Source organism: Rhinichthys klamathensis, unplaced genomic scaffold, assembly GCF_029890125.1.
Source record: "Rhinichthys klamathensis goyatoka isolate OS25496 unplaced genomic scaffold, OSU_Roscu_1.1 h1tg000325l_1, whole genome shotgun sequence".
In the NCBI taxonomy this organism is placed as follows: domain Eukaryota; kingdom Metazoa; phylum Chordata; class Actinopteri; order Cypriniformes; family Leuciscidae; genus Rhinichthys; species Rhinichthys klamathensis.
Window position 1 is genome coordinate 3,951,275 of NW_026606840.1, and position 27,461 is coordinate 3,978,735.

At 37.1% G+C, this 27,461-nt stretch overlaps 1 protein-coding gene across 13 annotated transcripts in view; it reads left to right on the forward strand.

Moving 5' to 3' along the window:
* tenm3 (teneurin transmembrane protein 3) overlaps positions 1 to 27,461 on the forward strand; it is a 685,400-nt gene that overhangs the window by 350,488 nt on the left and 307,451 nt on the right. For all 13 annotated transcript variants that reach the window (XM_056271755.1, XM_056271754.1, XM_056271758.1 and 10 more), the window contains one exon: positions 22,411 to 22,547. The gene's annotated coding sequence lies outside the window, so the exon portion shown is untranslated. The remainder of the gene's footprint in view (positions 1 to 22,410; positions 22,548 to 27,461) is intronic.

The window sequence follows — 27,461 nt, forward strand, 5'->3', positions numbered from 1 at the left end:
CTTTATAATATTTTAGAAATAAAAATGGTACAAATAAATTATCGTTAATATTTTATTTTTATTTAGCCTTTATACAGAAATTAAGAAATGTGAAATCACCGTCAAATAAACATAACTCAAATTATTAATATTAATATATTTAACTTTAAACTATAGGCTTACATTACATATTGATTATATTATGCTTTATATATTATTATATTATTATATGACATGCGCCCACTGCACAAATAGTTTCCCGCTGTTTGCACATAATAACTATTCTCCTACATTGATTCCTTATTTGTTTTAAACAGCAGAGTTAATATTTATCAATTATTTCTGGTGATAATTTGGAGACAATGAACATATGAACTGTTGTGCCGCTGCTTATCATGCAGTTAAAATACCCCTCCCTGCCATAGACTGTAAAAAATAAAAACAGTCGTCTGTAGTGGATGAGAGTCTGAAACAAGGACTGGTGGGACGTTGTCCTGCTCCACTTCACAGATGCTGAGTGAAATGAAATTCTACAATGAAAGGACGCTCATTTATACGACACTTTACTCAACAGCAAAAACAGCTCGTTCCGTGCGTCATACAAACACTATTTAAACGTCATTGCACATGCACAGTCCTTTCAGTTTCGGTTTTCAATCCGATCAAGTGTTTACATGTCCTCTCGATCGTATTAGAAAAGGAATAAACCACCGCTCTCTATTCGATCGAAAATTCATTCGGATCGAGCTCAATCGGATCGATTAAGGTGTTTAAATGAAGGCTTTTCAGTCCAATCGAGCCGTCAATCTGATTAGCCTACTAATGGATTATCTGGTTGCATGTAGCCCATGCCTGTAATGTATATTGAAATATTGGAAATGTGTTTAAACATCATATCACCGTTATTGAAAAAATATATATATCGTGATATATATATTGATATTGAATTATTGTCCAGCCCTAAAGTTGTCAATAGGCTATAAATGAACATTCAAATTCATAACAAACAGTTGGTGAAAACAATCATTCACACAAACTGTCGCCCTACTTTGAGTTTGCTTGATCATTTACAATAGAGATTGATAGCTAGCTGCTAGAAACATATGTTATATTCACCAAAGTTAGCGCTGACTGCATTGTTCTAGCTAATTATATCCTTGTGTTTGTTAGGCGAACATGAGTCCATTTAGAAAAAACAAACTGGATTTACCCACCTGTCCAGCAAAAACAGAGCTACCTGAATGTCGGATTGGAAGCCCTTCTGCCGGCGGAGATCTCGCCACCTTTCAAAGGCTTTTCCAATGTAAATTCGGGACTTCACGCGTTCCTTCTCCTTTTCCCTCTTCTTTGCATTTTTGCAATCTGTTCATCAGAACGTCGTCTCTTTGGTCGTGTGTCGGCCATATCAGATTTAAAGAGTTATAATTCTAACTTCCCTCTTCATGCTTCTCTCTCCTCCACACCCCCCTTCCGCGCACTAACCCCACCCCCAAACCCTTCTTGTCGGTTATTGGCTGGAACACTGTTTGTTTTGTTTCGTGGAGCGGGTTGCCCCAGTTTGTTTTTGTTGCTGTTTGTGGTGTCTACAGAGATCGCATTTTTTTTACAGTGTGTTCAGGGGACAGTCAGCTAGCAGATAGTGAGGAGATGTTTGCTGTATGGGGAAAAAAAAATATTTTGGCCTAAAAAACACGTGACATCGCTTAGAGCACCTTTAACTCAAGGAGTTCAGTGAAGTTGGCAATATATTCACATATTCAAACTTCCCGGAAAAATAACTTGTAAGCTAAACGTTGTTAAAACAAATGACACCTATTTACAGTATCACAGTTTTAGATTTACTATCACAGTAACCTAGACAATGAGCTACAACTCAATTTTCCTCAAAACAAGCCAAATAATAAAAATTTGTCTCTAAGCAGGCGGCTGAGATACAAGTCCGAACAAGGAACTTCACTGTTTTTAGAAAGAAAATTCAATAACTTCACACTGTTATACAGTGTAATGCCATCAAATTCAGTAAGCAAATATAATGCAAAAGCTATGGTTGTAACTACTGTATTATGTTAGCTGCGTACCAATATCATTTGTGTAAAGAATAGGCATACTTATTTGTTATGTGCTATTACTTGCCAAATTAAGTGTTGTATAACCAGCATTAGAGCAGTAATGTGTGAACTGAATGTGGTGTGTTACAGTGAAGTTATTAAATATTAAACTCAAAATATCTTTGTGAAAACGCAAAATATCTTTGCGGGAAAGCAAATAGCTTTGTGCGGGAACGCAAAAGTTTTGCGTTCCCACGCAAAACCTGTTATGGGCTCGGACAGACACGTCCTGTTTAATGTCCCGCTGGCAGTGTTTCAGTGCTTGCTGCTGCAATTACAATCCATGAGAAAATTTTAAAGCCATTCTCAGTTCAGTTCTGAAAGGCAGACAACCATATTTTCCCAATTGCATTGTTGTCAGCCAAAGGTCTAAAACCTTAACCACCTTTTTTCTTTTTCCTTTTTGCCTGTTTGTTGTGATACCTGGACCCTCTTGACCTGTCATTTTGTCTGGTCCAGCGGCATAAAGCAAGACTCCGCTTCTAAAAGCAATTGCTGACGTGTGTTGCGCTCAGCTAGCAGTGATAACTGCCAGTGTGATCACCAAGGCAACTGTTGCCAGCGTTCCATGGCTTGTTCATCATCAAAGTTAATTCTCATTCTTTCATGGAGAGATAGAGAAAGAGAGAGAGATAGTCAATGGGCGGGTGAAATCACTAAGGCAGTCTGGGACAAAGTGACCTTTTTTTAAATTATAAAGGAAAACGAAAAAGACGTGGAAGACAATTTAAAGTGAGATGTAAACTTTTAGGAAAGAACAAGACGACATTTTGATTTAACAGTGGAGAGAAAGAGAGAAGGTGTGGGAAGAGTGTGAAGGTGCTGGTGGGCCTTCACAGGGAGATGGGTTTGTGAACATGCTGGCATATGCACATTTCCCCCCTCATCTGTCTCTGTCTCTCTCTCCTTACTGATGGGCTTGTGGAATCCATCTCTCCCCTGCTATCCATCATGAGCAAAACAGGATGTCACAGGCACCATCTGTGGACCATGTTATTCTCCATTACTTTCTTTTCCCTCTATTTTTGTCTGAGCGGAGGTGGTTGTGATTAGCCCCATCTACCTGGCTAATTAAAAAGGCTGGCAGGCTGACTTGAAGATGGAGGAAGCACTGGTGTCACTTCGTGATTATGTACCTGCTTTTGAAAAGAGCCCAATGCGTCAGGGCTCCTCTGAATCTCCTAAACACAGGTATTTCTCCCCCTTACTGAACAGGTGGCCAGATGCACTTTTACTGTGTACAAGTAGCACTAGTGTGGTGTGCAGGCACTGGATGCTGCTAATGGAGTAGACTTATGATTTTGAATTACCTATGAATTTGGCTTAAAATGGCTTAGCTTTATTGTTGTTGAGAAGACCTGTACAGTCATGTTGCATTCAAGTGAGACTGGATGAGGTGTACTTTCATCGAGTTCAAGATAGATGGTCAGAAAGGCAGACAGATGAGCTCATGATAAGACCATGGGGTTGTTGGAAGGAAAGCTATAAGTAAAAGAGTAAGGGTTTCAAGCACTGGGGGGATTCAGACATCCTTCTCCATGATGTTTCTTCCCATGAAATACTGTAGGACTCAAACCAACAGAGAGCACTTCCAGTGATGTCCAGTTTTGAAAGGGTTGATAGCGCTGATGATTCACTTTGTCGAAAGCACCATTATAAGAATATGTGAGAGTGATTGAGATTTTTCTTTTTATGTTTGTGAAAAAAAAGTCAACAAGATAGAATAGCCAAGCTGCTCAGTGCGAGGTCATTTTCCACAAAGTCAGCACACCCTTATAAACAGGTATACACAAAGAATGTTGTCTATACCTTATCTTTTGCACCAACAGTTGCACATTACAAAAGTAGTGCTTTTAGATATTTATTCTACTAAATATTCAGACATATTCAAATATTGTTAGGTCATTAATTGAGTATGTGCATGTTCATAGTACAATCCTTGCGGCCCTAGGGTTAGGGCCTCACACCACGTTCGTTTATTTGGGTTGGTTTGGTTGGTTGTGGTTTACAAGACTTGTTTGATGCCGCTGACACAAATCGATGAGAGTAGGGCTGGGACAATGCGTCAACGTCATCGATGAAGTCAACGCAAAAAATACGTCGACGCAAAATATGCGTGTCGATTCGTTAGACCCAAAACAAAGATGGCGGCGCCGGAGAGTAGTAGCAACACGAGTGGCTCCTCAGACTTTCAAAGTGCAAGGTGCAAAGTGCACTCGTTCCTCTAAAGTAGAGATGCAGCGATTGATCGGCTGGTGACCGGAATTGGACGATTTTCACGTGATCGGCCATGACCGGCCGGTCAGTCTGACATATTCCGATTTTATGCCGGTCAAATGCACTCGGGCGCCGCATGATTAACATCGCGCAACATTAGCATCACACGTGCACACGGAACGCACATGTAGGGAACCTCGTGAATTACGGCCGTTTCACACCGCAAGCATGAGCAGTGCGGGGGTTTTTTTTCCGGCGTGCATGTTAATCAATGAGTGCATTCACACCGGGAGCAGGAGCAGCAGTGAAGCGCGGGTTTCGGCGCAGAGTATTTTTTTTTGCTGCACTGCTCTCAATTAAAGTGAAAGCACACTTTTGATGGACAAAATAAATATGATTTCACTCAAAAAGTGCCCAAAATGCACAGAATTTGAATGTCTGGTGTGTTTTAACAAGAACTGGAGTAGGCTATGTCAGAAAAGAAAATGAAGACTCAAAAATATTTATAGATTTTTTTTTTTTATTGAATGCTAGACATCAAGTTGTTATTTTCATCTGAAAGAAGAATTACAAGATGCACTATTTTTCAGTAAGCTAGGCCTATGTGTTTTCAAGGCTTCAAAGTTTTATTTTACTCTGACTAAGAATGCATTACTTTGCACTTGTATATTTTTTTATTTTGGCATTTTAAGAGCAATAAACATATATTGCAATGTTAAGGAATTCATGTTTTTTTCATTCACATATACAAATCAACATGTATAAATTGCTATTAGTCAATTAATGGGGAGATAATCGATAACAGAATCGAATCGAAATCGAATCGGGCAGAAAAATGAATCGTTAGATTAATCGATGCATCGAAAAAATAATCGCTAGATTAATCGCTTAAAAAATAATCGTTTATCCCAGCCCTAGATGAGAGCAAAAATGTAACTGAATTGAGCTGCATGATGACAAAACTGGTTTCCACAGAGCTACTTTATAGCTGAATTTTCTTTGTTTCATTATTGACGAATTTTGCGAATCTGTTATTGGAGTGAATTGAATCAACACTGAGCTGACTCAAGCTAAATGTAGAGCTGCTTATAGCTAAATTGAACTAATTTCATAATTGATTAACTTTATACAGTTATTGAACTGAACTGAATCAACACTGAACTGACTTAAGCTGAATAATGACACTATTGTCTTATGTAGAGCTGTCTAATGAAGTTTGCTTCAGTGATCGTTAATTGTCCTGTTTATTACTGTGAAGTTGTGAAGACTTGACTTGCCCGTCATTGAAAGCCTTTGTTACACATCTTCTTTAATCGACCATAATATATTTCATGTCATTGCATTTAGAAATTGGTAGATTGACTCATCAGGGTCCTGCGACCTTATATAGTTCAGGCAAACTACAAAATGTAAATGTATATGCAAACAGACAAAAAAAACATACATTTTAGATTTTACTAATAACCGCACTGAGAATGTAAAGAATCTTTCATGAAAGAATCTTTCACGACTGACCACTGAGAGGAGACCTGCCTCATTATGCAGATCAGACATGTAGCTTTATGTGCTTTCATTTACAGTTACTCTTATTTATCGCCTCAGATATTCAAACAAGTTTATGTGCTTTTTCCCATGACACTTGGCTCATAAACACATGCACAAACACATCCATATACCAGAACCCCCTGCTTACACTGTCCGTATTCCAACAGCCATGTAATATCTTTATTTCATGCTTCGATCATCCATAACTGTAGCAGCAGGGGCTATTTTGAAGGCCTTTCTCTCATGGTATGCAGCCCAGTCAAAAAGGAAAGAGAATAAAAAGAAGAAATGAAAGACCGTATGACAGAAAATATAACAACAGTAGTCACCAAAGTCCCGTTTGATCTAAGTCACGCACTGCATTCTGAGATGAGCTAACCTAAAATAGTTAAAGTAATAGACTGTTCTCCGAGCTAGTATGAAAGAGAACCTTGTTTGGTCAGACTCTGACTTGTAGCTGGGGCTGAGAAATGTTATTAAAGATGTCAGTTTTGTTTAAGGGGGAAGGGCAAGCTTAGAGAGGGCAAGAGGCACATTGCTGTCCATGTCAGATTAAAACAGACCTGTTCTCTGACAAGCTTTCATCTTGTTGAGGGCAAACTTTCAATAGGGAACAACAGGGGGATGTGCCATATATGTGCTACAGGGGAAAGAAATAGAAGTGCTGCCTAGAAAAGTTATAAAGTTACAATGCATGCTGTATAAATTCACAGTAAAAAAAAAATGTTAACTTAAGATACTAAATTGTACTTAATATCACACTTTTTATTAGTAGTAGTAGTATTTACTGATTTGTGTTCTTACATTTTATATTATTATTTTGCATATTTTCTAAATTATATATTCTACATTCTAACTTTTTTATGGAGCACTTGAATGCTTGAATCTGATTGGTTGACGAACGTTCTAACGTGTGCAATTATTTTCAGGGAAATGCACGGCTAAAGTAGTTCCAGACAGATCTTGACCGCATTACAGTTCCATATCACCTTGCCAAATGATTTAAGTTATTTTAACAGCAAAAGAACCAAAACCCACAATGACACTGACCAAGCAAATAAATATAGTAAACAATAGGATAAATACAACAAATTATGTCCATGTGTCCATGTTTTTTGCCAGAAAATTACGTTTTATTATCTATGGAAAGCACATAGGCCTACTCTCATTCTCCCGCTCTCTCTCTCTCTCTCTCTCTCTCTCTCTCTCTCTCTCTCTCTCTCTCTCTCTCTCTCTCTCTCTCTCTCTCTCTCTCTCTCTCTCTCTCTCTCTCTCTCTCTCTCTCTCTCTCTCGCACTCAAACACACACACATACAATACGGACACACACTCGCACAGAAACATGTTGTCAGCGCTACTCTGATGATTTTAAAAATAAAAATAAACTTTTTTACAACTTAAAAGCTACATGAATTTCTCACTAGTGAGGTAGATAAACGTACAATTTTGCTATTAGAGACGCTGCCCCGCACCAGGTGATTCACATACGCTTACTCTCTCTCTTTCTCTTTAATAATAAATGTCTTTAAATACAGTATCTGAACAATGTTTTGAGGTGTGGTAATCGTAGTATTAGCAGAATAATTGACTCCCGGCCATTGAATTATTGAAAAACAATGCACACCCAAAGTGTAATGGCCACTCTGCTTCGCGTCGTGACCACATTACCACCTCGGGTGTGCATTATTTTTTAATTCAACTAATAATTCAACGGGCCGTCATCCGTTATTCCTTACTTATCACTTTTTGTTTAAAATGATGTGCTTCACATTCCTACCCCTTTACGGAATGTATACCCGCTTGAGCTCAAGGGCTAATTGGAAACTCCTCTAGCTTAAAAAGCATCTCAAAGCACTGCCTTCTCATTTACTTGTAAAATAAAATGTCTCCAATGCCATATCATCCCAGCTCTGTGTGAAAGCACATATGGATGTAAATGCATTGAACACACATTTGTCCACACAAATGGCGGCCTGAAGCAATCAACCCTGGCTCTGCAGTATCAAAGATACAGTCCCGTGCCCATAATAAAACACACAGGACCAATTAGTCTGCTGTCCTTGAAAACGCCTGTCTGTTTCTTCCTGCTCAGAGCCAGTCAGATCAAATACTGCATGTTGTCCATCATCAAAAAGTAACAGAGGCCTGTTGTCTAAACGTGCGTGCGTGCGTGCGTGCGTGCGTGCGTGCGTGTGTCCTTTTGTGGTTGTTTTGTGACCTCTTTGTAGATGTGCTGGTCTTGTGTTTGAGGAGGGAATGGTGAGATCAGTTATGGCCTGATGATCATCCATAGTGCTCTTTACTTGACAACACACTAGCCTTGATCAGTGGCCTTAGTGAAGGTTTGGTCTGTTTAGAGAGCACCCTGTTTTAATTGTTTGTAAACAGTGGTGAAATGTTGTGCTTGAGATGATGGTAGGACGAGCTCACAAAGCTGCTGTGAAGGGTTACAGTTAGGTCACCATGGCTATGAGAGGTAAATGGCAGAGGTCTTGGAGCAGATCATTGTACAACTTCTCTGTGTGTGTGCTCATCCGAGGGTCTTTTTTCTTCCTGCCCTTCCCGCTCTCTCTGCCTCTACTCAAAGACTGTGTTATTCTGATGAAGTTTCTGTCAGTGGCAGGCATCTGGTCTATATGCAGCGACTGTCATCTCCTCCAGTGCCCACACAAAATGGCCTCCAACTGCCAACACAATAAAATGCCAATGCATATGAAGACTTTTCACCCTGCTGGGGTCTATGAAAAAAGACTCAATGTTGTACTCAAATGATCTTTTAATCACTCACTGCATCCTAAGTCATCGCTGTATAACTTTTCATGGTAAAATTGAATTTCCCTTTGTTCAAAAAACAATGCAGAGAAGTTTCATAACAACCTGAGAGTGGTAAATATACAAAAGTTTTTGACATTCCAGAGTTGTGTAATAATCACAGAAACGGTTTATTGTTTTCCATTAAAATAGGGCTATTAAAAATAAAATCTGGATATTTGCATACAATTCTTAATTTGTGAAATTACAAAACTATGTATTATTAAGTGGCTTTAGAAGATGATATTTTGTTTATTTCTGTATAATTGAACTTACTGTAAAGTCCGTGGCAATCCAGTATGCAATCCAGTTTCCGAGCTGGACTTGGGGAGGCGTTCAGACTCTGTGTACTTTTTGGTTTTTTGTTTTTTTAATTCATCCTCTGTTGAATCCTTCTCTTTAGTCACAACATGTGGGATGACATCCAGCATTCTATAACGAGCACACACATACACCAACATGCAAACATTCTTTCTGCAACTTCTCGCTTCTCTCCTGAGAAGTCCCACTCTCTATCTCTCTCTGCAGGCCTCATTACTGTACCTGCAAAGAGTGACAGAGAGGAGAAAAGGTTGTGGAAGTCAGAGAGAAAACTCAGAGAAATATACACAGCAATCTGTCAATTCTAAATATACAGTAGAAGCCGGTGCTCGGCTCAGCGGCAGATGCAGTGGTTCTCCGAGCACCGGAGAGGGGCTCCATGTGGCCCAGCTGTCTGCCAGCTCAGATCAGGTCAGGATACAGAGTTCTCACCACACCACATTGGGAAGAGGGCTGTGACTTTGCCTTTGAAGTAGCACCCGGAGGCCGAGTGGGCCTTTGCATTAAGTTTTGCCTCAAAAGTCACCTCAAGGTAACGTGAGACTGCCTGAAGAAGCCAGTATTCTGGTTCTGTTTAGTTTACAAACAGCACTCTGCTCCTCCGTGTTTCAGCCCACACCCTTTGCTGTTTCAGTTCTCTGTTCAGTCATTAGTCCCTCGATGGGACTGAAGCTGTTTTTTTGGATCATGGCCGTACCTTCTAAAGTGCACAGAACTGTGGCGCCTCTGTTCTTTACCACAACTCGCCTGCTCCTCCCTTAACTCATAATGGAGCTCATTACGGTAGCCCTCCATCTCTGCTGTGTACTATATACGCACATCAATATTGATGAGGCGCTGATATCATTATCAGTTTTGAGCTGTTTTGGAAGAGAAATGCTGATTTATGACCATTTGTCTCAGCGTTCAGAGGCAGAAAGGGAGAAAAGGTATTGCAATCGTGGGTCAGATCAGATCAGACATTTTTTAATTCTATCATAATTCAGAGATTAAACATTCATATTAATCTCTTTTTTTATTTGTGTGATTTAATTGTTTTCATTTGCATTATTTTGTGTTTTATAGTTATTGTTAGTTATAATGTTATAATGTTTATTATTATATATATATATATATATATATTGCTATTTTAAATGAATCAACCAAAGTAAAATATCCAAATGTTTGCAGTAACCACCTAAAATGTAAAAAAGCCCCCCAAACACACATATATGTGTGAATGTGTATATATATATTTTTTATATGACGATTAATACATGGTAATTCATACATGTATCACAGTAACACTGCAAAATTAAAGACAGACAAATAGATCCAACTAAAATCACGTTTTATTGAGTCATCAGTTATATACAAACAATACAAACAATAAGGAAAGCTTCAATACTTAAGGTTGTTGCAGTAGCAGACCAGCTCACCAATCTAGCTTTCTGCCTCTGGTATGTGCACGCACCCTGTAATGTTTGTAAACAGGAAACCCGTGTAGTGATGAATTCATTTCAGTGTCCCTAATAATTGTTTATGTTTTTTATTGTTACTTCAGCTCCATAATCCATAGGGTTAGAAGCCACCCCATGTGTATTTTAGTGCCATATTGCTTAGATAAACTAATTAGTCATACTATAGTCACTACGCTATTCACATAATGTAAAGAAATGCTAATAAGATTATAATTAATTGCTCTCCTCTATTCCTGTGACACCCACATATTTAAACATGTTTCTTACCTTATCAAATGCAAGTTTAATTGACTTTTAATCCTTCTGCATTATTTTACCATTCCCTCAGAATTGATTCACTTTTAGAGTTATTTCCCTTTCTTTAAGTTAATGTTAAAATTAAAATGAGAAAACACTCGAACTATGTGAATCTCAGAGCACACATTGCTAGTAGTATATTGGATACTGGATCTTTTTTAGTCATCTTTAAATGTATTTGAATTTTTTAGACTAACTTCATCCATTTGTAATTCAGTCAATAGAGATATGCATTACTTTTCTATAATTGAAATACCTCTAATTAATTTCTGTAATTTCGGTTTTATTACTATTTTTAATGTGACACATTAATTTAAGTTATTGAATATGTTTAAGAAAATGTTTTTTGTATCATATTGTACAATTTCAAATAGGAGTGAACATACATTAGATCATGATCAAAATACGAAACAAACATTGTTTTAACAGTGGATTACATTTGTATTGTTTGTTTTGTTTTAATTTGATCATATCTAAAAAAAATATATGACCAATATTCAGCAAAAAAGCACTTCTTACATTTCAGCTCTCCCATTGTATACACATATTTTTTTATTTGTTTATTACTTGTTTTATTTGTTATAATTGACAGCATTCCAGAGATGTTTCCATTCATTTTTCTTTATTTTCAGTTTACCTTTTCATTTATTTATTCATTTATTTTTTTATTTGAGTTAGAAGCAATTATTTAAAGGAATGTCAAATGACCTGAAGGGTCTGCAAAATTAATGAATTTGTATGTAATAACGTTAAAATAAAGCAATCCACACGCTATTTCATCAAGAATGCATCCAAAGAATTTTTCCATTTGCATAGATGACATTCTGTGTTGTTTTGAAAACGTGAATTTATTTTGTAAGAATGTGTCAGTAGGGCTACATAATAAGTAGGGATAATAATAATAATAAAACAACACAAACGGGAAAAAAAACAGTCATTTTAATTTCTTAAAACATTCCTAGAGTGGTTTAATAACTGTATGCAGCTCTTGGATGTTGCGTGTTTGATTTTAACAACAGGGTTTACAAAACTATTTTCATGTTTCTTCAAGCAGAATACAAAGAGTCTCATTATTCCATGTGACCTTAAGTTTTTGCCTGAAGATGTTTAATTTCCGTTATCATTAGAACAATTTGCTGATCTGAGTCATCCAATCTGCTTCAAAAGTAGAATATATACTAACCGCAGCTTGTGAAAGAAGATGCCCTCGATGTGTGTACTTACACAGGTCCTTTTGTGTGTGTGTGTGTGTGTGGAGCAGGCAGTTTGTTCTTGTTTTGGCTTGTGTTTTACGGTGCCTTTAAGGGGGAAAGAGAAATGTAACGTATCAGGGTGAGACTTCATTTAGAGCGAGCGGACACAGATAACATCTTTGAAAGTAACATTTTAACCTTGTAGAAAAAAAAAGCATTGAATAAAAAAGTTGTATATATATTATGCACACACACAGACATGACACTGAAGAATGGAGTAAGTGCAAAAAATTCAAATTTAAATATCACTTAAAATAATTAAATTATTATAATATTTGTATTGTTGTAATAATAACTTGTATATAGAAGAATACATCGATTATATATATATAATTATTATCTATATTATTTTTTAGATTAAATATATATCAAGGTATAGTCACCAGTGTGCTTTTCTTGGGACTGTCCTGAAGACAAAGTCTGCACAGGAGAATGTGACCAAGAAGAAAAGATGGAGATAAAAACACGTGTACGCATTTGTCATCATTGCTCAGATGTGTACAGTCTATGTGCATGTGTTTCTGTTTCCATTTCTAAGTTTTAAATGGAAACATATCTATTTAGGTCTGAATGCTTAATAAAGTTCAGGAGAAGTGCTGAAATCTATCTGTGTGAATCGGTTCACTCGCTGCCATAGATACACAGTCTGAACGGTTGCCAGGGTGATGGGGTTCTGACCTATAGAGGCAAGGGAGGGATTGACCCGTGTCAGAGCACATTTGCTGCTTTTGACACATCAGCCGTGGCTTTCCACTCTGCCGCTGTCTCTCAGGTGTCTTCAAGGCTGTCTTCATCCCCGCGCCGCTCCTTTGTGAGCACTCCCCCTGTCCGCCCGCATTTCCCCCCCATTTCTCCATCCCTCCACCCCTGGCACAAAATCTTTTCTCTGGTTTTCTGCTGGAGCTCCACTGTCTCGCACTCAGCCGCTGCGGTTCTCCTTGGCAGTGTTTGGGTGGGTTGGGTTAATGCTGCGCTTCCCTTGTTTCCTCACTTTAGGTGGGGTGAAGACCAAAGCTAATATTCTCTCCCCCGCATATCCAATCTAAACATCTTTAGCCGTGGATTGGCTGCCTAAACAAGAACCCAGCAAGACTGGCGTCCTCGGTGAGATGGCCCCCTCCGTTTGACATGTGCACAATGGTGCTGACCCCTTCTGACGCTTCTCTCTCAATCCCATCATCCCATCGCCAGTACACCTCCCACATCAGTTGTTCTCATCTGAGTAGAGCTCACCTTTAACTTTGATGTACATACTTATGGGATTTTTCATTACTAATCTATAAAAAGTCTTTTTTTAACAAACACAACAGCTCATGTGTGTAATGTTGCGGCCGTCAGCGAGAAAGTGCCGTTTTCATGGAAGTGAAGGGGGATTTCACAAGGGTAAGAGTGACTAACTTTTATTAACCCATGTAATACAGGTCAAAGGTTTAGCTTCTTTATTATTTGTATTGATAAATTGTAATTACAACTCTGTGCTGATATTGTGCAATACCCACGAGAGCACTTCTAGTGAGCATACGTCTTTGAGCTGTTTCAAACATGTAACAACAGTCTTATATTGTTTGACCCGTCAGTAACATGAAATCTGCATGCATTTACAATGATAGATTTAATACCAGCTGCATTTTCCATTCACAACTACTTTTGGCATGTGCTTTTAATGCTTTGACAGTCAAAACGGGTCTTGGCGCCGAAGCAATAGCAAGAACACATCTGAAAGAACAGCTTGGAAGTCAACTTGCTGAAATATACATTATGTTTCCATTTCTGCTCAGCTGATATGCAGCCATTAGAGGGCACAGTTGGCTCTCCACAGCAGGAGTCCACAGTGCCCTCCGCCCCACCCCCTCCTGTCTCGCTTTCGGTTTCTCTGTTTCCCGCTTTCTTTTAGAGAGCAGATACTGGGGCACTAAGAGTCTTTATAGCAGATATGATCTGCTGTTTACATTCTGTGTTTCAAATGTATGCTTGTCGCAAATCTCCCGCACTTTACGCAGTGGGCTTTGAGTTGTACTAACACAGATGGAATTCAGATTTGCACGGTGCTCATGTCCCGACACGAAAAGACCTGTTTATTCTTGGCTGAAACAGGCTCCAATTTACACCTAGGTGCAAAATCCTTGAGCCAAGGAGATTTGTTGTGTCGCAGCAAGATGCTGTTTCTGTGTCGCACACACGCATGCTGCTTTTACATCTAAAAGCTCCACTTACCTGGTTGCTCTGGTATGAGGATATTCCCTGCACAGTTTGAAGAAGAGCTGCTTTTTCTTTTCTTTTCTTTTTCTGTTACTATCGATTTAGTCTTGTTTTATGTGGTTTATTAGCCATTTCAGTCCTAATGTAGAATCATTTCAGTCCTTTCAGCAATTTCAGTCCTTATGTAGAATCACATATACTAAATATTATAGGAATAATGCCTGTGTGGGTGTAAAAAAAATAGATTCATATTGATTAGCACTATGAATTTATTCAAGAAATACATTTCAATAATGTTGTTCTGATAGGTGCATGATATTTGTCATTGCTTTTAGATGTTTCCTTGTTTTTACCAACTTCTTTTAATTACACATGCTTTGTGTCGCGTCTTTGTCTTAATTGTGATTTGAGCCTGTTACATCGGGCTTTAGCTAATTATTTAATTGTTGCCTCATTTGTGATAATTGGCCATCTGAACAAGAAGACATTCATGCCTGTGGCAGATTTCGGGCCCATCAGAGGCACGTCTCTGCCTCTCTTTCTCCCTCTCTCTCTCTCCGTCTCTCTCACACACAATAATGTTTACTTAGCTGGCTAAATGAGGACATCTCATAGACTTCTATTGTTTTAATATAATGCTAGTTAAAATGAATACAGACTAACCGTACCCCCGCTATTATTAAACAAATAAATACAAAAAATAAATAAAAAAATTTGCGGTCACATACTTTTTTTCCAGTTATGTGCACACCTTCACACATATCCTGCTTAGTGCAAGGACAAAAGATGCCAAAAAAGTGATGAGTGCCATATTGTCATAAAATTGTCATAAATAATTCTTCATCGTTTGCATCTCCCTCACCTGTGTATTTCTCACTTTCACAGCATTACTGCTTTCTCATTCTCAGAGCATCCATCTCTCTCTATCTCGCTCTCTCTCTCTTTCTGTTTTTCACCGTACTTCATTGGCAGTATAATAAGACTATTTATACATTAGTACAAAACATAAATAGGACAAAATAATATTAAGTTAAAGGAAACATTGTACTAGTAATACAGTATTAATAGTAAAACAAGAAGAAATAGTTAAGAAAGTAAATTAACTGAGGTGGAAGAGACGAGAAGAGAAGGCACAATGTTCACTAACCCATCATACTGTGACAAGCAAACACGTACACGATGCTACATGCTTGTACTTGTGTTCCTCTAATAGATAGGGCAAGTTTCCGTTGCTTGACATGTTGTCAAATTTTTGGATATATCTGTTTAATTTGGTGTTCGGATTTCACTGAACTTTGTGCATTCAGTCAGGAAATGCAGGTCTGTCTCAGTTCTTGTGTTGTTTGCATTACATGCACAACCTTTTGTCTTGTGGCAGCCATGCTTTTCTCAACCCGTCTGCACATCTCTGTTGATGTTCTCTATTTCTGTCTCTCTAACTACATCTAGTTATGAGGATCAAGCTACATTGCTCATAAACATATTTTTTTCATGTCTCTTTTTACATCTTTTGGTCTGTTCAAATGTGCCCCTCTCTATAGTAAAACTGGGAGGTAATAGCGCCCATGTTGGTGCGAATAACGTGATTGGTTGGCTCCTCCAAGTGATTGCTGGTGCTATTTTTCTCTCTTCGCTACCAAATGGGTTGCTAGGGAGGGGGTCTTTAACTGAAATCAGACGACAAGCCAATGAGACGCTGGCATGCCAGATCAGGCTACTGAGGTGGATTGTGGGTAGAGAGAGTGGTTATTCAGTGTGCCGTTAAAGTAGGCCTCCATCCCAGTGCCCCAGCTGTGAGACGCCATGAGCTGAATAGGGCCGATTTCACAATCCTTTCAATTAAAATCACAACATAATCCTTCGTGCAACCTCTTCAGCAAATTTCCTCTCCTTCAGTCTCTTTGTGTGCAGAGTCTGAAGTCCAGTCACCAAGTGGAGATGTGTCTGGCATTGAAATGTTTTGATTCACTCAACTCCTACTTTGAGAATATATTGCAAACGAAGGCCTGACAAATTTCATATTTGTTCTTAAGACAAGCCTTGAAGACTTTGAAAAGAAAAATCAGGGCTCATGTTGTACAGTTGTGATTGTCGTAAAATGGGGCAAGCTCTCTCAGGGGAGAACGTGAGCTCTAATTTGCCTTGGTGGACTAGACAGTCCCAAAGGGAGATGGATTGAGAGTTATGGTGCTGTATCAGCATTCATTTATTTGTGAATGAAGATGGGACAGACCGTTTTCAAAGCGCTACGGTTTGAAAATGGAAACTGCTAGGTGTGTGGGGGGGGGAGGGGTGTTGAGATGAATATGAGACATTTTTTGAAAGCTAAACATAGAAGTAGGGTACGGCCTGAGCTAAATTTCCTAGATCACTCATAATCAAATTGTAAAATAAATAATAACCGTCAATTACATAAAATTGGATTATGTTTTCTTAAAGTAGAAATATAGCCAAACATTTACATAGCAAAGGCCTCACTGCATAAACACACTGTAACTACAGAGATGGCAATGCCCTTGACCTTTGGTGTTAATGTATCTTTTGATTGGTTTTAAAAAATAGAGGTGTCTCAAAAGAGCTGTCATAGCTTATTTACGCCAGTCTGATTTTATGAAATTCTAGAGCTGTGCAGCCTCATGTGCACAGGGGTTTTACAGGGCTTTTTAGTAGTTACATACTCATTTTATCGTTTCTGCTCCCCCGTTTTCCACCTCTCACCTCTTATTCACTTGGACAGGTCAGCAACACCTTCTTAGTAGTTGCATGGGGAAAGTGACACAAGCAATTTGCAACTGAATCTTGGCACCATTAGAGAAATAAGGCAAGTGTGATCAGTGGTATAAATAGTACTTGTTATTCTATGTAATAAGGTTACTCCTGATTGCTTCCAGGTGCACGAGGCAGACAGTGGAAGCCTAAAGGAAATTCAAGCCTTTCGGCGCTTCTCCCACCAGGTCTGGGTCGAGAAAAGCAGATTGTCATTTCACTCAATTTTTTCTCTCCTCGTTTCTAATGCTCTGTAACTCATATGATTAACCTCCTGCTAGTCCCACCTCAGACCAGTGAGGATCATGTTCTCTCACGGTACCCTGATGCATAAAACATCCCCCTTCGCCGACGCAGGGAATTCCAGCCTAAGTTGTAAACATGTAAAAATGAGAATGATTGTAATTGAAATTGTTTTTATGGACTACTAATGAACTGAAAAGTTTGGCTTCCGGAAAAGCGAGACAGGAATGTGAGAGAGGAAGGAAAGGAGAAAAAAAAGTAATGGTTCTAGTATGCACATAATCCTAGGAGCGATTGCTTTACACAATGTTCACATGTAGACAGTGTGTGTGGCTCTCTCTCTGTCTTTGGCTGTGTTCTCGGCGATTAAACAAATGAATAAATACATGGACATCAAGTATTGATTTAAATTGAAATTATAATGAAATTATTTTTATTTTTATTAAGCAATCATTCACCAATCAGGATCAAATATTCCAGAGAGTTAAAAACAGAACTTTTCTTTGTTAAATATATACTACCGTTCAAAAGTATAGTAAGATTTTTTGGGGGTGAAAGGATGCTGAAATAGATTAAAAATTACAGTAATTACAATGTTACAAAAGATTTATATTTCAAACAATTTCTCTGCTTTTGAACTTTTCATCAAAGAATCCTGAAATAAATGCATCATGGTTTCCAAAAAATATCAAACATTACAACTGTTTTAAACATTAATAGGAATAAGTGATGTTAATAAGAGATGCAGCAAATCAGCATATTAGAATATTTTCTGAAAGATTATGTAGCATTAAATACTGAATTAATTGCTGCACACACACACACACACACATATATATATATATATATATATTTTTTTTTTTTTTTTTTTTTTTTTATAATAATTCACAATATTACTGTTTTTACCAACCCCAAACTTTTGTATGCTAGTGTGTCTTGAAAATCTTATATTTTTTATATTACAGAATATTGTTATTGTTCAGCTGTTTTATTATCTTTCAGACATGACAAATGCAAATTTGACCTAATATAGGTTTATATAATTTAATATTATTAAAACAGTTAAAAAAAAAATTGTATGAGATTTTACTTGCAAATATGCATTTGCTTTATTCATAGTCTACCATGAGTCTTGTTTTGGAAAGTTGGACATGAATAAACATTAAATTGAATGAATTACCAAGTAGTTCTCAAAGCATATTTTGCAATTAAACAAACAGATTGTAACACTTCACTCACCACTGCCAGTCAGTCGGGATGTGTAGGCCACAGGTCACCTAATGCAGCAATGAGGCGTTTGTGGATCATCCTGCAAACTCATCTCCCAACAATTCCAGGAATGAGAGAAGACTGTCAACACAATTATAATCAATCACATACCACTGCTCTGCTTTTTCATCCTAGGAACACGTAAGCTTTTTGTTCTTGACTAGTTTTACAAAGATGAGGAGGAGCTAGATTAACTTTGAAAGTGCAGATATTTTTGACTTATTTATACTCCATAATGTGTATTTTTCATTGCATGTTTAATTGGTAGCAATAAAACATTTGCATGACTGTACCTGTGGTATTTTTACTGTAAACTAAATACCATCGATGATGAGTGATGGCTGTAATCAGTTGTGAGAAGCATTCAAGTGCTGGACCCCATAGATGGTTTCATTGTGAAAATAATTTGTTCTCCATTTGCTCCAATTGCAATACATTTAGGGCTTATTTCATTGCAAGATATATAACTAAATTGTATATATTACTTTATACACTTTAAATAACTGTTAGTATGGCACCTTCATGAATCAATACTTAACAGATGATAAATCAGTTTGAAGCAAGACCACATGTCCTGAGTCATTCTTGGCTATGTGTGGACAGGCATGATTTAGACTGATATTTCTCTCTATCTGTCAGCCTATCTTCTATATTATCTCTTTCTCTCTCTGAATCAGTTTTCATAGAATTAGAGGTTCTCATGTCAACACATTGCTCAAAGAATCCTATTTTCCTTTTTATGAAGTGATCCATATTTGTATTGTAGCATTCTCAAGGAAGTAGTCTTCACACAGGCTGGGAAACTTGAGCAGTCCGAGAGGCTTCTTGCTTTGAGGATTTACATTTCCCACATGAGTTCGGTAGAGGAGATTCACAGCAGCACAAGGGAATAATCAAACATGGCCTCCGGAGACTTTGTGCATGTAAACATGCTTTCTCTCTCACACGCGCATACACATGGACAACTACACATATAACTTTGACCAGGGCTTGGGTTATATGTTTGAAAATAAATTTTTGCCATGCATGGTAATGGTGAGTGAAGTGGGGAAAAAAGTAGTTTTTTTTACAAATACAACTATCTATATAAATATAATATATCAGTGGTTCTCATATTGTTTGGCCATGTGAACATTTTCCCATGGTCATTAAACCACGACCCAAATTTTTAGGAATTTGAACCAAGAAAATGTATTTTTCAAACACACACACCGCATTTTTTTTTTTGTACATACACACAAATTGGAAGAATACCACTAACCCTGGTGAATATACAGTATAAGGTAAGACTATTAAATAGCAGTCCCAAAATATTTTTTGTTAATACAATATATTTAGTAAGTTGGTATGAGCCACCACAGTCATCAAAAAGAAAATAACACAATGTGAAAATAAAGTGGCATATTGGGTTAAGATTATGAAACTACAGTTACCATGGTAACTACACAATACTACCATGAATTGTTAATAAAACAAATGAACACTTATCCTGATGAATGGAATGAACATCAGACCTGCATTCAAATCCTTCCCAGCTAACACGACATACCATGTATATAATGAGCACAGTATAACATCTGACAGGACAGTAAAGTTTTCTGAGGTGAAAGATTTTTTTTTTTATGTCTGAGCAAGTTATGAAAATAACATTAGAATAATGACACTAACATATAGCCTGACAACATCTCATCTGACTGCAGATACTGAATGAGGACAACACAAGGCACTCTATAATTAAACTGCGCATTTTACAAATGGTGGAATTTACCTGCATTGTGTCTTCTATTTTCCACTGTTGAGATGTTACTTGATCTTTTTTTTAGAGAATGACGATGCAGGTCTACTATTTTATTTGCCTTTATACATATATCTGCGTATATCCCTCTAAATATTTCTAATATCTACTGTAAAACTTTAGGTGAGCTATGTGTTTGGTGGATGTTAGCATTGATGCAGTGTAGTGTGGTATTGCATGGTGTGTTGTATCGTGATTTTGGTCTTGAGTAGATGATAGTGATTGCTGAGACAGACTTTCTCTCTCTTATATCCTGAAACACTGAGTTGTTTGTGCTTTACAGCCCACCAGGAGGTCCGCCCAAACCCCTCATGCTATCTCCCAACCGTCCATTGTCCAGATCCCCGTCTCCATAGGGAACTAAAACTCTTCACTCTCTTCTCCTTCTGTCACACACACACACACACACACACTCACTATCTCTCCTGCAAATGAGAAGAGGATATGCAAAACTGTGTCACTCGGCAAATAGCTCTCAATTAAGCCCCGATTAGGTGAATCTATGAATGATAATCAGGCCTTCAAAAAAGTGTGTTATCTAGTATCAAAGCTTGTGTCCGGCCTCTAGTTGGGAATAAAAGTCCAGTCAGGAGGTTGTCAGGTTTGTTTGAAGGCTGAGTCTAGTTAGGGTGGAGAGAAATGTGTGGATTGTACTGGCCTTTTTTTACCTTTATACTTTCATGAATACAATATTGCATGCATTTTTGCCATTATAACATTTATTTAACCGTTTATTCCTTGCATTTTAGTGATAAACAATGCAAGTAATTTTGCCATATGAGCTAGTTTCCTTCACTCATTGAAAATGCATCTGCCTCAAGAAATATGCTTTTGTTACTTTTATTTTCATTTTGGTGGCTTAATGTGAAGTATATTGCACATATGAGTTCTGGAGAAAAACAAAAACCTTAAGCATCCCAGATCAACTTCTGAAAGCAAATTTTCAACTGAGGTGAAAGTTGTTAGAAGATACAGTTACAACAGAGATTTCTTTAGTAGATGAATCGCTCATGTAACTTACATCAGCAAGGTACCTATTAACATTCTAAAGGTGATGATACACAGGGCAACTTTTTGAGCAATGTTGCTGGGCAATCTTGCCGAGCGATTGTTGCTTGGGCACTTTCCCATTGAAAATGGGCAATACATTCCTATCTGGATAATTTAGATCGGTCGTGGGCCCTGTGTCTTATCTGGTTGCCCGTTGACGGCAACATTGCCCAGCAAGATTGCTCAAAAAGTTGCCCTGTGTATCATCACCTTTACAACTCGGTAAAAAACGTGTATTATGTTGCCGTTCTCTATAATTATCTATGTTAGAGTTAACTTAAACCATATAATAGTACATTTTACATATAAATTTACTAACCAAACAAGGGTAACATTGTTTTATTTATATTTTACTCACATTTGGAGCTTATTTCTGGACTCTAAGGTTACACAAAACTGAATAAAATTAAATGTAAAATGAAAATGAGATCATACGATTTTGAATGTTTTTGAAAGTGCTCATAACAGGCACATAACACGGCTGCATTCATTTGATCAAAAATGCAGTAATATTGTGAAATGTTATTACAACTTTAACTGTTTTCTATTTAAATATCCAAAAATGTAATTTATTTATTTGATTGCAAAGCTGAATTTTAAGCATCATTACTCCAGTCTTCAGTGTCACATGATCCTACATAAATAATTATAATATACTGATTTGGTGCTCAAGACACATTTCTTGTTATTATCAATGTTGCTTTTGAACAGTAGTATATATGTATATATGTTTGTTTGTTTTGTTTAGAAGTCCGTTTATGTCACTCAGATCAATTTTCTTGCATCTCAACTAGCAATCATACTGCAGTTCACAAAAACGTTACTGTCCATAATTTTTATTATTATTATTTAATTTACTCTTCAAATCCAATTGTGTCTTGACTGAACTTACTGACAGTCTGTCTTGTTCGAACTACATTCATTACACCATCATTTTCTAATAAGCCAAATAGACCTTTGCCCGTAGAGAGAACATCTGCGGTGAACCCACTGTGTGAGACGTGGCATCCATTCCCTCTTTTTTTTCTTTTTTTTTTTTCTTGTCCTCAAAGCAATAAACTCAATAAATTCAAAGTCTCCTCTCTCTTTCCTTGCAGGTTGATTTGCTGATTCCTGTGCTTGATGCTCTGATGTCTGCTGGTCCTTGACCTTCATCCATGGATTAGTTCTTCTACGCTTGAGGCAGATCTGACTGACCAGATGGTATCCCTATGTGTCACTTCTTGTGGGTCAGGTGAGTGAAGCCCCTGTTTGAAATGCCATTTAGTTACTCCACTGTTAGAAAGATTAACCTCGGGAACCGAAGATCATGAATGGGATGTAATGCTATGCATGAATCAGAGAGCTACACAACAATACAGTGGAGCGAATAAAAATAACTATTGAAATCCGCACCAGTCGGTTGGCCCATCAACAATTAAAATGTGACTTGATTTTCTTTGTATCATAAAGCCTAAAACTGGAAAACATCTGCGTGAATGCATATTGTGATCGTGTTAGTGTGTCAGTGTGTACAAGACATACTTTCTCCCATCCCTCCAAGGCTTAACGTCGTCATCCAATCAGCGACTGGCGCTGCCTAGATGAACCAATGAGAATGCATTTGGTTAGTATTCGTTCTATGGAATCAAAGGCACAGCACTCCTATGATATTAAAATGCCCTCTGTCTTTGTTCATACCACGCCAAACCAAGAGAGAGAAAGGGGAGGGTGAGAGGAGAGAAAACACACTGCAAAAACTAAAAATCTTGCCAAGTATATTTTTCTAATTTCTAGTCAAAATATCTCATCACACTTAATATAAGACAAAATCACCTAAATACCAAGATTTAAGTGAGATAAAGGAGCTTGTTTTTAGACAGTGCATCTTGAATATCTTGTTAAGTGAAACTGTCTTAAAAATATCTTGTTTTGAGTCATATCTCAGATGAAACAAGCTTTTTTGACATGTCATAAGGTTTTTAAGCTGCTGTGTTATTTGTAAAAGATGAATCGTCTTGTTTCAAGAAACAGACTTGACTTGAATTGAGACAACAAATCTGCTTTATTGAAAACTGCAGGTCAACATGCCCAACTCACAACAACTCACAATGACATATATTGACGGCAAAAAAACGTAATTTATTTACGTATAAACAACTTTACCGACGTACAAATTTGTATGTATTCCTATTTAACTTATACATATTAAAATCGTGGTTTTGACTCTATTGCATTCAATTGTCTTATCAATTAAATTTTCAGTCGCATTTATTAATAGTTTAATGTTACACCCCATATGGAAAAGGTTTGCTAAAAACTCCTGTGATTCTTATATGTTCCAACAGAATATTGTAAGGGACATATATGCTGCAAAAACCACATATGTTTTAAACATTTAAACTACACACACAAGCACACATTTTAATTACAAAAATATTTTATTAGAATGTGTTCTACAATATACAGTTGCATATTTCACATATCAATAGTTTTCATTTTAAATCCTGCATCACCAGATTTCATTTTCATTTGTGACAATTTCTCTAAACTTTATCACAGTACTACTAGGTATACAACAGTTCTATTCTTAACCTACAAACATAAAACTTTCCTAAATGTTGAAGTGATTCTTATGCGTATCACTCTAAAAAATAATTCAGTGGCTTAGTAAATATCACAGTAATAATTAACTTTATTACCTAAAATCTCTGAATATCATTTACTTGATAGTTTGAGTTGAACATAGCCTACCGAAATAATTGACTAAAACTCCAACAATAAATTTTGTCTGAAATTTACAGTTATATTTAAGTTTGAAGTTTTTCACTAAAATAATTTAGTATTTGACTAACCAATTATTTATTTAAAATACACTGAGTTAAATTTGTGAAATTTCCATCACAATATTTGAGAATGGATAATTAAACTAATCTGTTTCAAGAACCACAAATATTACTTAAATAAAATCAATATTATTAATATTTAACAAGCATAAGAAATTGTATTTTACTGTCTATGATTACAACAACGCACCCCTCCCCCACCCTCTGACGTGACGACAACTCGACGGTTGAGTGAGCGCGCGCTGTTTGAACTCCAGTGCAGAACAGTTCTCCTCTCCTCAGCCTCGCAGAATTGGTGCATTTCCTCTGTGAAATTCAGGTGTGTATGTTTTATTTTATCCGTATAATCATTAATGTGCTTTAAATAATTTTATTTAATGTGAAGGAACACAGACATCCCAAGTCTCCCGGAAGTTCCGGGAGTCTCCCGCATATTGCTAGCGTCTCCCTGATGCCCGCAAATTAGTTCAAATCTCCCGGAATCTAGAGCGAGATAGAACATACTGCACGCAGAGCCGTTGAAAAACTCATATTTAACGGCTCTGACTGCGCGCATAGTCGCGCATGACATCTCCGTGCGCAGAGAGCGAGAGACCTTGCGAGTGTGCCTAACCCTAACCTAGTCAACCCGACACCCGACACCCCCCCCCCCCCCCCCGGTCAACAATTGGGTCGACTGCCCCCCCGCCGCCAGTCACCAAGATATACCTCCCTGAAATGACTTCTTGCAGGTTGGGAAGTCTGGGAACATACAGAGACGCAATGTTACTCGCCTTAAACGAGTGTCGACTCGCGCCTGCCTTTTCGCGTGATTGTAAGGCCTCGCATATAAAACACACGACTATATTCTTAAAGATAATGAATTATAACTAATTTGGATGATAAAATGTCCTCAGAACTGTGCACTGTTTGTTTATTGGCAGGTTATGGAGTCAGTCGCGTCGCAGCATCTTTCGGCTGTGAGTGACGCAGGACGGCGGTGTAAAGTTAGAGGTTCCCCCGCAGAGGCGAGTCCATCTCCGGCACGCGAAACAGCGCTGATCCGGTGGATACTGGATAACAGACCGGTTGATTACACTTGAATTACTTTATTGTTTAGGCCTAAATGTTTAATTTTTACTTCGAAAATGTTTCTTACATGAGTTTAGATGTAGGCAATATTGCATACGTGTTAAAAATAGTATAAAATATATGCTGTTTTGCTGTAATGTTAGGCTACTAATCGACAATAAAGGCCAATGTCATGTAGTTATACCGGTGGTTGTATGGAATATTTTTACAAAGGTTTAGAGGAAATAAAAAAGTTAATATTACTGCCATATAAACACAGTTTATATTACTCATAAATATTTGTTTTTAAATGTTTCCCCCTAATTATTTCTACTCAAGTTTATTTGTTAATGTACCAAATGCAGTTACTCGGATCTATTTAATTTGTTTTACTAACATTTACTCAGTTAATACAGTGTAAGTAATTGCTTTCACTGCTTAAAAATCTAATCAATATTCTAAGTTTAAAAATGTTTCACCAAAAAAATTGAGTAAATCATATTAAATGTTTTTAGAGTGCATCACCACCAGAGTTCATGTCACATACAAAAACATATTCCAGCCAATTTTAATCACTGTTCTAGAAACATATTTGACTCAGCTTTGTTCATTTGCAATAATATGTTATGATTTTGTTCACAAACAACAGGCCCAGACAGTGAACAATTAATACACAATCTTACAATATCATTTCTTTTCAACTGCTGTAGTAAAATTAACAGTCTTCATAAAGATCAGTGATATTCTGACAGTAATCCTCTAACCGGCATCTGCACTGTACAATTTAAAGGGATACTCCACTTTAAAATGAAAATTTTCATCATAATACTCCCCCTCATGTTGTTTTAATCCTTAATGAATTTCTTTCTTCTGCTGAACAGAAAGGAAGATATTTAGAAGAATATCAGTAACCAGACAGTTTCTGGTCTCATTGACTTACATAGTATAAAAGTCAATGAGACCAGAAACTGTCTGGTTACTGATATTCTTCTAAATATCTTCCTTTCTGTTCAGCAGAAGAAAGAAATTCATAAAGGATTAAAACAACATGAGGGTGAGTATATGATGAAAGAATTTTCTTTTTAAAGTGGAGTATCCCTTTAAGAATCTGCCAACTGCATATAAGTGAATCAGATGTTGGTCATCAAAACATGAAATCTGTACGAAACACATAAACAAATGACACAAAATGTGTATAAATTATATATGACTTTAATTTGACTAGCATATAATTAAATATAAGAACTTTAAATTATTATATATGAATTTTATATATTTCAAATAATACCATACACATTTGCATACTTTTGTCATGTAAAACTCATACAAGTCTTTTAACAGTATTCATATATAACGCAAAAATCCCCTACAAGTTGTATGTGTGTTATTTAGTATGAAATGGGCCATAATCGGTCTGATTTTGTATAGGACATGTATTGGCCTTATATGAAACACAGAAGGTAATTCTGGCCGATTTAAGTAAGGAAGATAATATATGGTTGCTGTATATGAACCATGCAGGTTTTTTTCATATGGGTTAAAAATACCTTCTTTAATTGTTTAACCATTTTGTAATATTTGGTTTATTTATTGTGAAACACAAAAGGCATTTTCTCCTATAGACCCATAATACACTAAAACATAAATTCACAAAAGACATCAATTTTATTAGCTTGGTGTAATCCAAATCTTTAGAATCCATGCGTTGTTTGCAAAAAACAGATCCAAATTCAGCCCTTCATCCAGTGATCTTCATAATTTCTCTCAGCAGAGACCGTAAACGCCAAATCCTGGCATCCCGCGCTCGTGGTGAATTCAAATTCAAAAATTGCGCCCGAAGCGTTACGACATGTTTTACAGCAGTGATATCAGACGCTCATTGGCTCTCGCATGCTTCGTCACAGATTGCGACATGCCATGTTTAATTGGTGTACTACATTTGAAATGGAGAATCGCGCGCGCCTTCAAAGAGCGAACCGAAACCGGATTAGCGTTTTCATGGATTAATAACTTAAATTCTGCTCTATAACGTTACCTCATACAAATATATTATATAGCCTACTGCCAGAGAGGACTGCGACACATCGTCCTGTGAACGACTTTTGGTACCGGTTTTGACATTTTCTCACTAAATAAAATTATTGCGATTAAACGTGTAACGTTATGTCTGTGTTTTTCTTTATAATTGTAACATTAGTTACATAGTTTTAAGAAATGGTTAGGTGTAGGGGTAGGATTAGCCTAGTGGCTCAAACTATATTTTAATGCTTTAT